The sequence below is a fragment of the Choloepus didactylus genome, chromosome 10, assembly GCF_015220235.1.
Source record: "Choloepus didactylus isolate mChoDid1 chromosome 10, mChoDid1.pri, whole genome shotgun sequence".
NCBI lineage: Eukaryota > Metazoa > Chordata > Mammalia > Pilosa > Megalonychidae > Choloepus > Choloepus didactylus.
In genome coordinates this window covers 12,453,639-12,467,496 of record NC_051316.1, presented here as the reverse complement: position 1 = coordinate 12,467,496, position 13,858 = coordinate 12,453,639, and positions in this window count along the sequence as shown.

Genomic DNA, 13,858 nt, shown 5'->3' with positions numbered 1-13,858 from the left:
CTCCTTTTTTCTGCTTAAGAGAGGCAATAGCCAACTTCTATGGGGAAAGCATCATCCCCAATCTCTGCCTGATTGTCTGACATAACGTTTAAAAATATGACCTCTGCAAAGCATAAGAGGATGTGAACAATCAGCAGAAAAAGAGATAAGACAGATACAGATAGATTATAGATAGATATTGGGATTAGAATAAAAGGACATAGAAAAATTGTTATAAGAATGTGCAGATTGAATTTTGTACCCCAGACAAAATGTTAATTTTAAACAATTACTGTGGATGTGAACCCATGTAAATAAAATCTTGTGAAGATGTCACTTTTAGTAAAGGTGAGACCAAACTGAATGAAGCTCAAAATTAGTTCTATTACTGGAAGCTCTATGAAGAGGCAGCCACATGTAGGAGAACATGCTGGATATTAACAGAACTTAGAAGAGAAAGGAGAAGGCATGACAGGGAATCGAAAGTACTGGACTGCCAGTAAGGTAGCATCAAAATGCAAGAGTTTGGGGAGAAAGCAAGACTTCTAGTCTCAAACTGTGAGCCAATAAATTCCTGTTAAGCCAAACAAGTGTATGGTATTTGTCTTAGTTTAAAAATTATGACCTTATTATATTGATAGGTCCAGCCTCCTCAAGAAATGCAGCAAGATAGCAGCCTCTGAGGCCTTGAAGAAAACCAGTCCACAGCAGAAAGATAACAGCAGCCTCTGAGGCCTTGATGGAAACCAGCCCGTGGCAATAAAAGATTAACCCCCTATCCAGGACTGGCATCAACTAAAAACTTTTTGCTACAAACTTTTCTTCCTCCTCCTCCTCCCTCCACAGGTTCCCATGTGCACAAACTTGCCTATATAACACATTCTCCCTGCCATGGCTGGTGCAGATGCCACTTTGTGTGCTGACCAGGTGGGCTCCTTTCCACTCTCAGAATAAACAACTTTGCCTGAACTTTTCAGTTGTCTCTCCTCTCTGGCTGTTGGGAGTACCTTTCATCTGATGCTGAAATCTGGGATAGTTCAGGGATGCCCAGCTTCCCACCAAGCCTCTGTTTCTTTGCCCTAATTCAGGAGCAAATTTGGGGATAACCTCCTCCTGGGTTATGGGCCCCAGGCAGCACCACAGAATGGGTGCTGGATCCTCTCTCCCCCCCATCAAAACATCCCTGGGGTGCCTTTTCAAACAATATAAAACCTCGACTTCAAGGACATTAGCTGTCCCAAACTCATTTTCTTTTGCAATGTCACTTGGCCACAATATAAACGCAACAATGGCTAATTTTGGCCTAAAAATAGCACCTTGATTATAATATCCTGCCCAACGTAGACAATTTTTTACACCATAACAGCAAGTGGGGCAAGGTCCCCTATGTTCAGGCCTTCTTTTCTATACATGTTCATCCATGCCTTTGTTCTTCTTGCTCCACCTACATCATGGTGGCTTACAAACCTCCTCCTAATCCTCCTCCTCCTGTCTCCACTGACACCACCTCTGCTCCTCCCCCTCCTTATGAAACTACCTCTGATACGTTCAACCCCCTGGACTTAGCCACCCCTCCTCAGCCCTCACCACCTCCTACAAATCCCTCCTCCAGCCCTGGCTCTCCAAGTTCCTTCACTCCTTCCTCCCACTCCACCTCTCCATCCCCCACCCCCTTTAAAGCCAACACCCACCCTCAATGGCACCCCACAGCACAGCCACCCCTCCCACTCCAGGAAGTTGCTGGCACTGAAGGAAAAGTCCGTGTCCATGTCCCCTTCTCACCTGGAGATATCTCCCAAATTAAAAATGACTCAGTTCCTTCTTCACCAGCCCAGGCCAATACATTAAAAAGTTTAAATATCCTATCCAGTCCTATAATATAACATAGCAAAACCTCTATGTCACCCTCACCTCCATCCTCCTCCCAGAGGAGTGGGAAAGAGTCTGGCAGGTGGCACAACAGCGTGCAAATGACCTCAATACCACCAACCCCACCAAACCCCCATGAGAGCAAGTTGTCCCCAGGTTGGACCCTGATTAGCAGTACCACTCCGGCCATGGGAACATTGCTAAATGCAACCACTTTCAAACATGTATCCTAGCAGGCCTCAAAAAAGCTTCCCTCAAAATAGTTAACTTTAACAAACTAAAACAAATTTTTCAGGAACAAAACAAAAACCCCACCCAGTTCATAGCTTGCTTCACTAAGGCCCTTCAAGCTAATACCAGGCTAGCCCCTGACAGCCCCAAGGGCAAGCTATAGTTAAACTCCTCCTTTATTTCACAGTCAAGTCCAGATATTAGCCATGAATTAAAAAAAATTTGAAAAGGGTCCCTCACCCCTCTAAAGGAGACCTCATGGCTGCTGCCTTTAAAGTATTCAGAAACAGAGAGGAAGTGGCCAAGGGGGAAAAGCAAGCCCAAGATCAAGCATAAAGTCAAAAACTAGCCACAGTGCTCATAAATACCCAAAAACCCTCACAGGGAGGAGCAGCATCCTCCTGCTTCAGATGTAAAGGCACTGGCCACTGGGCCAAGCAGTGCCCCAATCCATGCCCTCCTACCCAGCCATGCCCTCTGTGTGGACAAAAGGAACACCGAAAACAGACTGCCCCCAAACCTGCCTATATAATGCATTCTTCCTGCCATGGCTGGTGAAGATGCCACTTTGTGCACTGCCCAGGTGGGCTCCTTTCCACTCTCAGAATAAACACCTTTGCCTGAACTCCTCAGTTGTCTCTCTTCTCTGGTGATTGGGGGTACCTTTCACATATGCTATATGAAACTGATGAAATGATTAAAATACATGAAAAAAATGGAGAAGTGCACCAGCACAGGGTTTAACAAACTATGCTCCAGGGGTAAACTCAATGGATGAGGTTCACAGACACTACACTTATAGAAGCCAACATTAGTGACCTTGAATATCCATCAAAACAAAGTATTAAAACAAAATCACATAAATAAAGGGGAGGGGGTAGGATGATGGGTATTACATAATTCCTCATAAAACATGGGCCAATGCATTACAATCATTTAGTTTTCATTTTCAGACTCAAGCAACAGGGATAAACTACAGATGAGTACAAGAAACATGCCTTCTCTTGTCACCCCAGTAGAGGAAAGAGCACCATTTTCTTTCCTACCCCTTTGCACATGTGTATAGTAGGGGCTTGGAGTCACTCTCAGTGAGCGATTTGAGGATTCCTGAGCACAGTGTTCATATTGGAAATATGAACTAAATCAGATTCTCATGGCTTCTTTCTGCTGTCTTCATTTTGCCAGTGTTCTGTTTTGGCCTAAGAAGGGCAGTTCTTTGTGGTTATATAAACTAATGTTTAAGTATGTAAGGCATTCTGAATATTGGACACTTCTCACAGCTCCAGTTTATTTCCAGGTACTTGTGTGTTGTGCTCTCTCTGTTCTTGTTGACAACAGTCATCTTCAACAAAATTTGAAAGTATGGGATGACACAGTGCCAGATTCTAGATTCTGGGAATATACTTGTCAATGTACCCACAATACTCCAGGGCTGACACATTTTTTTATTTAAATACTTTCATTTTTAATAACTTTCTAAATGTTGATGGTAAAACTAAATGGCATATTAAAAAGGAGAATTTACATACTAACAGAATATATTTCTAAAGTGTATTTATTTATCCATGTTTGTCTTCATCCTTAACATGCACATACATATTACAGCACTAAGGTAAGACACAACTATCTGTTCTATGTTTCCAATTAATGTTCAAAGTTATCTTTTAACTGATCCAAGTATTTATTTAGAGCTACATAAAAAAAACCAACTAGGATGTAGCCTAAATATAGGCTTTTTCAGCAATAATTTTGTTGCTTATAATATGTGCAACTACAAATCTGAGTTTACTCTCATTTTGTACTATTTCTACCAAAATTCTTCATATACTTTTCCCAGGCCACTTCACAATCCTACCTTGTAATCCTATGTGTTTTTATAGTATTTGTCTTGTTCAAAATTCTGGATTCTTTGCTAAATTGTGAACTCAAGGGTCCTTGTAATGCCTTTTACCTTCCAGTCTGAGATTTCTGATGTGAATCCACATGAAAGTTTTCCCATTTGATTATAGGATTGTTGTCTCTTCGGTGGTAGAACATTAATGCTGAGAAAGGAATGAGTGATCACTGATCACTAAAGACTTCCTTTCATTCACAATCCTGAGAATGTTTTACATGGTGTGTTATTTCTCTAGCATGTTAAATTAATTCTATGGCTGAAACACTTTCTATGTTCAAAACATTTATAGTGTGAGTTCTCTCATATTGTCTAAAGGCAGATTATACCTGAAGACTTTCCCACATATATGGCATTCATAGGGTTTCCTTCCAGTTTGAGTTTTCTCATGTTAACTAAAGTTAAACAATAACATTTTTCCACATGGATGATATTGTAATGGCCTTTCTCTAAAGTGAGACTTTCGTATCCTCTAAAGCCAGAACTATGTAAGGCTCTCCCACATACCTGACTTTCATCGTGTTCCACTCCTATGAGACCTCATGTATCATCAAAGGTCAAATAAGAAAGTGAAGTGTTTCACATGGGATTTTTTTTCCCAGTGGGAATCTTTCCCAGTGGGAGATCTCATGTTCTCTAAGGCCAAATCAATGAGAAAATTCTTTCACAAATAGAAGACATTCATAGGGTTTCACTCCTGGCTAGTTTGTCTCATGCTACCTAAAGATTTTCACACAAAGATGACATTCATTTGGTTTCCCTTCATTGTGAATTCCCTCATGTTGCCTAAGGAAAGAACAGTGAGTTAAGGCTTTCCCACATTAATGACATTCTTATGGTTTCTCTCCAAAGGAAGTTCTTTTGCTTTGTCTAACATGAGAACATTGAGTGAAGGATTTCCCACATCAATGGCCTTCAAAGTTTCTCTGTGCTGTGAGTCCTCCCATGTCATGTAAGGCCATAACCATGAGTGAACGCTTTCCCACATAGATGACTTTCATATGGTTTCTCTCCAGTGTGCATTCTCTTATTCTGTACTAGGGGAGAAAAATGGGTGAAGGTTTTCCCACACTGATTGCATTCATATAGTTTCTCTCCAGTATGAATCTTTTCATGTTGTCTAAGGTCAGAACAATATGTGTAGGCTTTCCCACATAGATGACATTTATATGGTTTCTCTTTGTGAATTCTCTCATGTCACCTAAGAGAATAACAACATGTAAAGTATCTCCCATATAGATGACATTCATATGGTTTCTCTCCAGTGTGAGTTCTCTCGTGTTTTCTAAGATGAGAACATGAACTGAAGGCTTTTTCACATAGTTGACATTCATAGGGTTTCTCTCCATGAGAAAACAGTGTTGGATTTTAATTAATAATCTACCTAGTGGATTTGTTTTGAACCAAAAGGAAGAATTACTACCAACTTGTAAATCATGTCGGTTGATTTTTTTTAAATGAACCAAAAGTTAAACATTAATATTTCATTCCTTACACTTTAATTTTTCATGTATAAGTCTCTTACAATGAGTGCAATGTGAGACTGCACCCATTCCAAAGGTATGTACCATTTGTAAAACAAAATAGAGCAGTAAAGCACAAAAGCAAAAACTGGTTTAGAGGTTCAATGTGTAAATAAATTACATACTGCAGGAAAAAAAGATGATAACATGAACTGAAGGTTTTTTCACATAGATGACATTCATATGGTTTCCCTCCAATGTGAATTCTCCCATGTTTTCTAAGATGAGAAAGCATTTATATGATTTCTCTTCATTGTGAATTCTCTCATGTTGCCAAAGAGAAGAACAATAAGTAAAGGCTTTCCCACATAGATGACATTTATATTGTTTCTCTCCAGTATTAGTCCTGTTATGCCATTTAAGGGCAAAAGAATGAGTGAAGGCTTTTTCACATAGATGGCATTCATATGGTTTCACTCCAGTATGAGTCCTCTCATGCTAAGGGCAGAACAATGACTGAAGGCTTTTTCACATAGATGACATTGATGTGGTTTCTCTCCAGTGTGAATTCTCTCATGCTGCCTAAGGGTAGGACAATGAATGAAGGCTTTCCAACATTGATTACATTCATACAGCTTCTCTCCAGGGTGAATCTTTTCATGTTGTCTAAGGCCAGAATGAGTGTAGGCTTTCCCACACAGATAGCACTTATATTATTTCTCTTCACTGTGAATTCTCTCATGTTGCTGAAGAGAACAACAATGAGTAAAGTCTTTCCCACATAGATGACATTTATATTGTTTCTCTCCAGTATGAGTCCTCTTATGCCATCTAAGGGCAAAAGAATGAGTGAAGGCTTTTTCACATAGAAGGTATTTATATGGTTTCTCTACAGTATGAATTCACTCGATTTTTAGGTTGACTACATGCAGTAAATGCTTTCCCACACAGATGACATTCATGTGTTTTCCTCCATTGTGAGTTCTCTCATAATGTCTAAGGACAGAACAATGAGTGTAGGATTTCCCACATAGTAGACATTCATAAGGTTTCTCTGCAGTGTGAACTCTGTCATGTTGTTTAAGGAGAAAAGATCTACAGATGGCTTTCCCACAAAGATTGCATTCATATAGTTTCTCTCCATTGTGACTTTTTTCATGTCTTTTAAGGACAGAAACAATGACTGAAGGTTTTCCCACACAGATGACAATCATAGGGTTTCTCTCCAATATCAGTTCTATTGTATACTTTAAGACCAGAATTTTGAATAAATGCTGTGCCACTTAGATGAATTCATATGATGTATGTCTAGTAGGAACTTACTTATTTTGAGTAAAAGATGACTGGTCATTGAGAGCTTTTCCAAATACTTTGCTGAAATGGGCTTTCTTTCCCATGGGAGTTAACACACATTGAGTCACTTTGGATCTGTGAGTGAAATCTTGCAAATCATTATATTTAAAGGATTTCTTTGGAATGATGCAAGATCTCTGCATTTGGGAAGTAGAAGAGAGACTTAAAATGTGTGTCCTTATAAATGCATCTATATGTGGTCCTCTCTCTCTACCTAAGCAAAGTTGAAAGGTGAAATCACTGCCCTCCCCCCTACATGGGATCAGACACCCAGGGGAGTGAATCTCCCTGGCAACGTGGACTATGACTCCTGGGGAGGAATGTAGACCTGGCATCATGGGATGGAGAACATCTTCTTGACCAAAAGGGGGATGTGAAAGGAAATGAAATAAGTTTCAGTGGCAGAGAGATTCCAAAATGAGCCGAGAGGTCACTCTGGTGTACACTCTTACGCACAATTTAGACAACCCTTTTTAGGTTCTAAAGAATTGGAGTAGCTGGTGGTAGATAACTGAAACTATCAAACTACAACCCAGAACCCATGAATCTCGAAGACAATTGTATAAGAATGTAGCTTATGAGGGGTGACAATGGGATTGGGAAAGCCATAAGGACCACACTCCCCTTTTGGGGATGGTTTATGGATGGATGAGTAGGAAAATAGGGGAAGGAAACAAACAAACAAACATACAAAGGCACCCAGTGTTCTTTTTTACCTTAATTGCTCTTTTTCACTTTAATTATTATTCTTGTTATTTTTGTGTGTGTGCTAATGAAGGTGTCAGGGATTAATTTAGGTGATGAATGTACAACTATGTAATGGTACTGTGAACAATTGAATGTATGATTTGTTTCATATGACTGCGTGGTATGTGAATATCTCAATAAAATGAAGATTTAAAAAAATTAAAAAAATAAAAAATTAAAAAATAAAAAATAAATGCATCTATCAATTTCTCTACAAGTGAATTCTAGACTAATCATTGAATGATAGTCTTCACTTAAAATCTTCCCTATGTTAGTTATAAACACATTATTTTCCTGCACATATGGTGAATTTCTCTTTTGTAGTATCCCAACTGCAGAGCTATCTGATCAATTTTTAAGACTTCATAGTGTTTCAAAGATAAGGTATAGGAGCAATGAACTCAGATTAAGTTTTCCATAAGTTCAGAATATTAAAGATTTTTTGCTTGCTTAATTAGCCTTTAAGCCCAACTTTGTATACATTTAGGTTATTATACTGAATTCCTCATTTATTTCATTCCCAATTATCTATTTAGAAGAGCATTCACACCCATGAAGCTTACCAATAATGTGATGGTAGATGTATCTCTCTTGCAGATAAATTGCATAGGTATCATTTCTTGCTTTTTAGAGCCACTTTCCCTGCCTGAAGAAATAGAAAACACCAAAATATTTCCTGGGTAGCATTAGAAGAAAAAAATCTTGTTAAGACTCAAATGCCACTGCATGTTTCAAATATTGGCAATTAGCTGTGAAAGAATATCAAGTTAAGGAATACTCTAGGAATAAAACACACTATGGGACATTAACAATTAGAACAGGTTTTTGGGATTGAAATATGAGAAAAATAAAAGAAAACAAAATTTTGGTAAAGTAAAAAAATGGAAAACCTTCAAAAAGGAGGGCCAGAATAAGGGCCATTATGTGAAAGTTTAACTCCAATAGTACATGAATATCCATTTTGCTAATGCCAAAGACTCGAATAGACCTCATATTAGGAATTCTGCAGTTGATAATTCCAGAAACCTACAGTTACTGACCAGGATCCTCCCTATACAGAATACTGGTTACTAGAGCTCATCTGAGCTCAGGTTTCCTTCTCTCCACATCTCCTCTCTTTGCTCCAACTGGGAAAACATGTGTGATTTGAAGATCTGATATCCTGCTCTTGGGAAAAAGATAATTGATTTTTGAGTTCTGTAAAGATAACAATGCATTATAATCAAGTCTAAGGCAGGCTGCCAAGAAAATATGAGGTAAGCATTGAAGATCAGCCAAGCTTTGGAAAAGTACCTAGAACATAGAATATTGACAGTCTTTCACCATTACAGTGTTAACTCTTGAGCCTGTATGCAAATACAGTGAGGACCTCTGGTTGTATATGCCCATTCTCAAGTTCAAAGAGACTGTAGAATACTCTGTTTTCAAATAGGGTGAAATTCTTTTGTTTCCACAGTGGATTATTTTCAAAACAAATCTAGTATATATAAGCTCCATCAAAACAATCTAAGTTCTATGTGGGAACTTAGGATATGTCTGTTGTTTTTATTACTAAGTCTGAAGATTCATCATAGGCACTAGAGCAGAATAATTATTAAGAAAATATTTAATCCAGGTACTTACCCTTTCAAAAAATATTCACTGAGTTCCCAGGAGCGTTCTGGGTGTTGAAGGTTGAGGGGTAACAAAGATACAAAATTGAGGGTCAACAAGATCACATTCTAATGCGTGAAAAACTAAAAGTATATAGTAAGCAAAGAAAGAAATTTCTTTAAGGTACCTTTTTGTGTTATAAAATAATACAAAATCCATTTTAAACATAAAGGATAAAAATAACATAAGGGGAATATAATACAATGTGGGGAAGGTGTTCTAGATATTTGTGAAATAAACATGATAGATTAGCTAGATAGATTATAGATGGACAGATAAATTTAGACAGACTTACCCACTGAGACTAGATTATTGATAATCTCTAGTATCATATCTCTGAACAGCTTTCTCTGGGATATGTTCAGGAGAGCCCACTCTTCCTGAGGGAAGTCTATAGCTACATCTTTGAAGGACACTGACTCCTAAAACATCAAAGACATTTGGGTTCAGACAGGACCATTATTATCAATGCCAGAGTAGTGTGGTCAAAATGACAGTCCTAAGGAAGTGGGACCTGTGTATAGAAAGCTCAAACTGTTTTTGGGGTCCCAGTCAATCATTCTCAGTGGCGATGTGCCATCTGCCTTTCAGATACACATATAAACATATTCATAGGCTGAATATGTAAAGCTCCATTATAAAGAAATATCACATGACATCTGGTGGTATGAAAGCTAGAAATTTCCCAATAAACTGGTGAGTATGACTTAGAGATGGGGATTATAAAATTTGAACTTAAGTACTCATAACTAAAAACTCTTTTCTGCCAATTTCATGTAAATCTACAGAAAGGATAATCAACATCCATGTTATGCTACTTTTAAACTATGATGATGGATAGATTGTTCCTCTAGATGATCTGTTTCCTTGCATCTATGAAATCATTTAGCAACCTCTTAGGCATTCTGAAAGATCCAATCAGCTATGTGTAAATGCTTCCTGTCTAAACAAAACTCATTGATCTGTCACTCATTAAAATGACAAAAAACATTGCAGCAAAGACCAAAATTCTGCAGAACTAAAGAGATTTGATACAAAACTTGGGATTAGGAGATGTTGCCTCATGCAACTCTATATATCTCAGGTGTTCATCATAATATGGAAGTACACATGGCTCCCAGCACATGCCATGGATCTTGCAATTGCTGTACTGAAGGATGGTCCTAGCCTGACCATTCCAAAGGTATGAGATCTCCCATTCTCAACTTTCCATGGGACTTCCAAACATCAGTTTTCATTGTCTCTCTTCTATTTTCATCTTGACTGGATCTTCATCTCACCTGTGTCTTCAAGAATAAGATTCTTGATTTGCCTTGGTCTCTCCCATTCTTCAAAAATTTTCCCAGGACCATAAATTTTACATTACCTACTATTTTTCTCCTGAGTAAACAACCAAAATTAAAGAATCAATATTTCTTATTGATTGCTTCCATTTATAAAATTTCAATAAAAGTTATTGACAAAAATGGAAATTGGGCAATTGGGGACTAATGCTTTAAAAATGTGCAAATTCATTCTATCAAAACACAAAGAAAGTTAAGATTGGGGAAAATAAATGATTACTCATTTCCTTCTATTACCTAACACTCATTTATTCTCCTCTAAGGAATGAAGGGCCCTCCACCCTAGTACCTGTAACACTGAGTGACTGAACTCACCTGAAACATCAGCCTCCCAATTGGACTGTACCTTCTGCTCTTCATCAACTCTATCATCTTTGTTCACCACATGCCTAAGCCAACTGGAGGCACTAACATGACTAATGAGTGCATAATTTCTCCAATGTATCCATGAGCTGAATGAGAAAAAGAAAACCTCTCTCATCTCTCCAGTGCACACATAGCCTTAATGGAAGCTGGAACAAATTAGTGTAATGTTGGAAAGGAGATTACTTATTGATAAGCCCCTAATGTACCATAACCATCACAGAGACCTGGATAAACTTAAACTGGAGCTCAGATCCTTGAATACCTCCTGAATATGCTCAGAACATGCAAGACAATAGGAAGAATCTGCCCATCTGCTGTCAACATTAATTGTAATTTCAGTTGATTGAATTCCTACTCTCCAGTAGTTGTATTGTCAGCAACCCAGCTGAAAATTGTCTTCCTCTGGGTTTTGACTGACCAACAGACAGAAGGAGGGAAAACCTGAGAATGGAGAAAGAAGCCATGAGATTCCAGTCTCCTTCACATTCCATACCCACCTCTCATGAATCCCAACCCTTCACATCAACAGGAACAAGAAGTGTGCTTCAAGTGAAATGTGGGGAGGACCCTACTTTCCCAGGGCCAAAAGTAAGGCATTGACTACTCTGGCTGATAATAAAGAAAAGGATACCTTCATTGTATTGGGCTTATATATATTTATATATTTATTTAAGAGAAGTTGTAGGTTTACAGAAAAATCATGCAGTAAAGTTCAAATATATTCCTGCCCACAGTTTTTCTCTATTACTGATACTATGCAATAGTGTGACAATTTTGTTACAATTAATGAAATACTGTTACAATTATACTAACTGTATTCCTCAGTTTACATTAGGGTCACAGTTTGTGTTGTACAGTTCTATGGTTTTTAAAATTTTTACCCTGGTAAAACACACACATGGATATTTCCCATTTTAACCACTTTTTTAAAATTTTGTTTTGAAATAAATTCAAAGTCACAGGAACAGTTGCAAAAACAATACAAACCCCATACACAGCATACCCTGACCCCCTCCCCTGATACCCTGGATCCATCAACTTTAATATGCTGTCACACTGCCATTTCTTTCTTTCTCTCCCTCCCTCCCTCCCTCCCTCCCTCCCTATCATCCATCAACTATTGCTCTGTCTTCTCAACATATGAGAGCAAGCTGCACACATCCTTGAACAAACACTATAATTCACATATACAATTCCCATGAACAAGAACATTCTTTTATGCAATCCAATTAAGCACAGCTAGGAAGTTCAAGAAATTCAACATTGATACAAAACTTACATTCTATATTTCCTTTTTTTCCCCCTTATGTCACAACAATGTCCCTTTGAGCCTCCTCTCCTCCATCCTCAGATCCCATCCAGGATCATCCTTGGCATTCAATTGTCATCTATTTAGACTGTCTTTTTTTTTTTTTAATTGTGGAAACATATATACAGCATAAATCTTCCCATTCTACCCCCTCCCTAGCATTCCATTAGTGGGATTAATCACATTTAAACTGTTGTAATGATATCACCTTCCCACCATCCATTACTAGAAATTTCCCTTCACCCCAAACAGCAACCCTACACTCATTTCTTAACTCCCCATTGTCCCTTCCCCCACTTCTCTTAACCCATACTCTACTTTTCATCTCTATGCTCATACTCTCTGATAATTTCTTTGTGTTTAGTGTGGGGCTTAAATTTAACCTCTTAAATCCATAACAATCTTGGTTTTCTTTGATACCAACTTAACTTCAATAGGACCCATAAACTATGTTCCTATACTCCTCCATTCCCCCACCTTTATATACTTCCTGTCAAATATTGCATATTTTACATTGAGTCCAAAACCACTGTTTTGTCATTAGAGTTTATGTATTTTATATCCTGTACAAAGTAAATAGTGGAGTTACAAATCAAAAATTATTGACTTCTATTTGTATTCATTGTGATCAGAGAATGTGCTTTGAATATATTCAATTGTTCTTTTTTTTATTTATTGAGTTTTGATTTATGTCCCAGAATATGGTCTATTGTGGAGAAAGATCCATGATCACTAGAGAAAAATGTGTGTCCTGGTGATTTGGGATGTAAGGTTCTATATATGTTTGTTAAAATTCTCTCTCTCTCTCTCTCTCCTTTCTTTGCTTCTCTGAGGGTAGGGCTCCCTTTAGTATCTGAAGTAGAGCAGGTCTTCTATTGGCAAAATCTCTGAGCATTTGTTTGTCTGTGAAGAATTTAAGCTCTCCCTCAAATTTGAAGGAGAGTTTTGCTGGATACAGTATTCTTGGTTGGAAATTTTTCTTTCTGAGAATTTTAAATATGTCATGCCACTGCTTTCTCACCTCCATGTTGGCCACTGAGTAGTCACTACTTAGTCTTATGTTGTTTCCTTTGTGTGTGGTGAATTGCTTTTCTCTTGCTGCTTTCAAAACTTGCTCCTTCTCTTCAGTATTTGACAGTCAGATCAGAATATGTCTCGGAGTGGGTTTATTTGGATTTATTCTATTTGGAGTTCTCTGGGCATTTATGCTTTGTGTGTTTATATTGTGTAGAAGGTTGGGGAAGTTTTCCCCAACAATTTCTTTGAATACTCTTTCTAGACCTTCACCCTTCTCTTCCCCTTCTGGGACACCAATGAGTCTTAAGTTTGGATGTTTTATTTTATCTATTGTATCCCTGAGATCCATTGCAATTTTTTTCTCCATTCTTTCTTTTGTTCTTTCATTTTCTGTTCTGTGGATTTCTAGGACACTGAGATGTTGTTCAGCTTCCTCTAGTCTTGTATTGTGAATATCCAGAGTCTTTTTAATTTGGCCAACAGTTTCTTTTATTTCCATAAGATGTTCTATTTTTTTTATTTACTCTTGCAATTTCTTATTTATGCTCTTCTGGGGTCTTCTTTATGTCCTTTATATCCTGTGCCATGTTCCTTTTCATGTCCTTTATATCCTGTGCCATGCTCTCATTCTTTG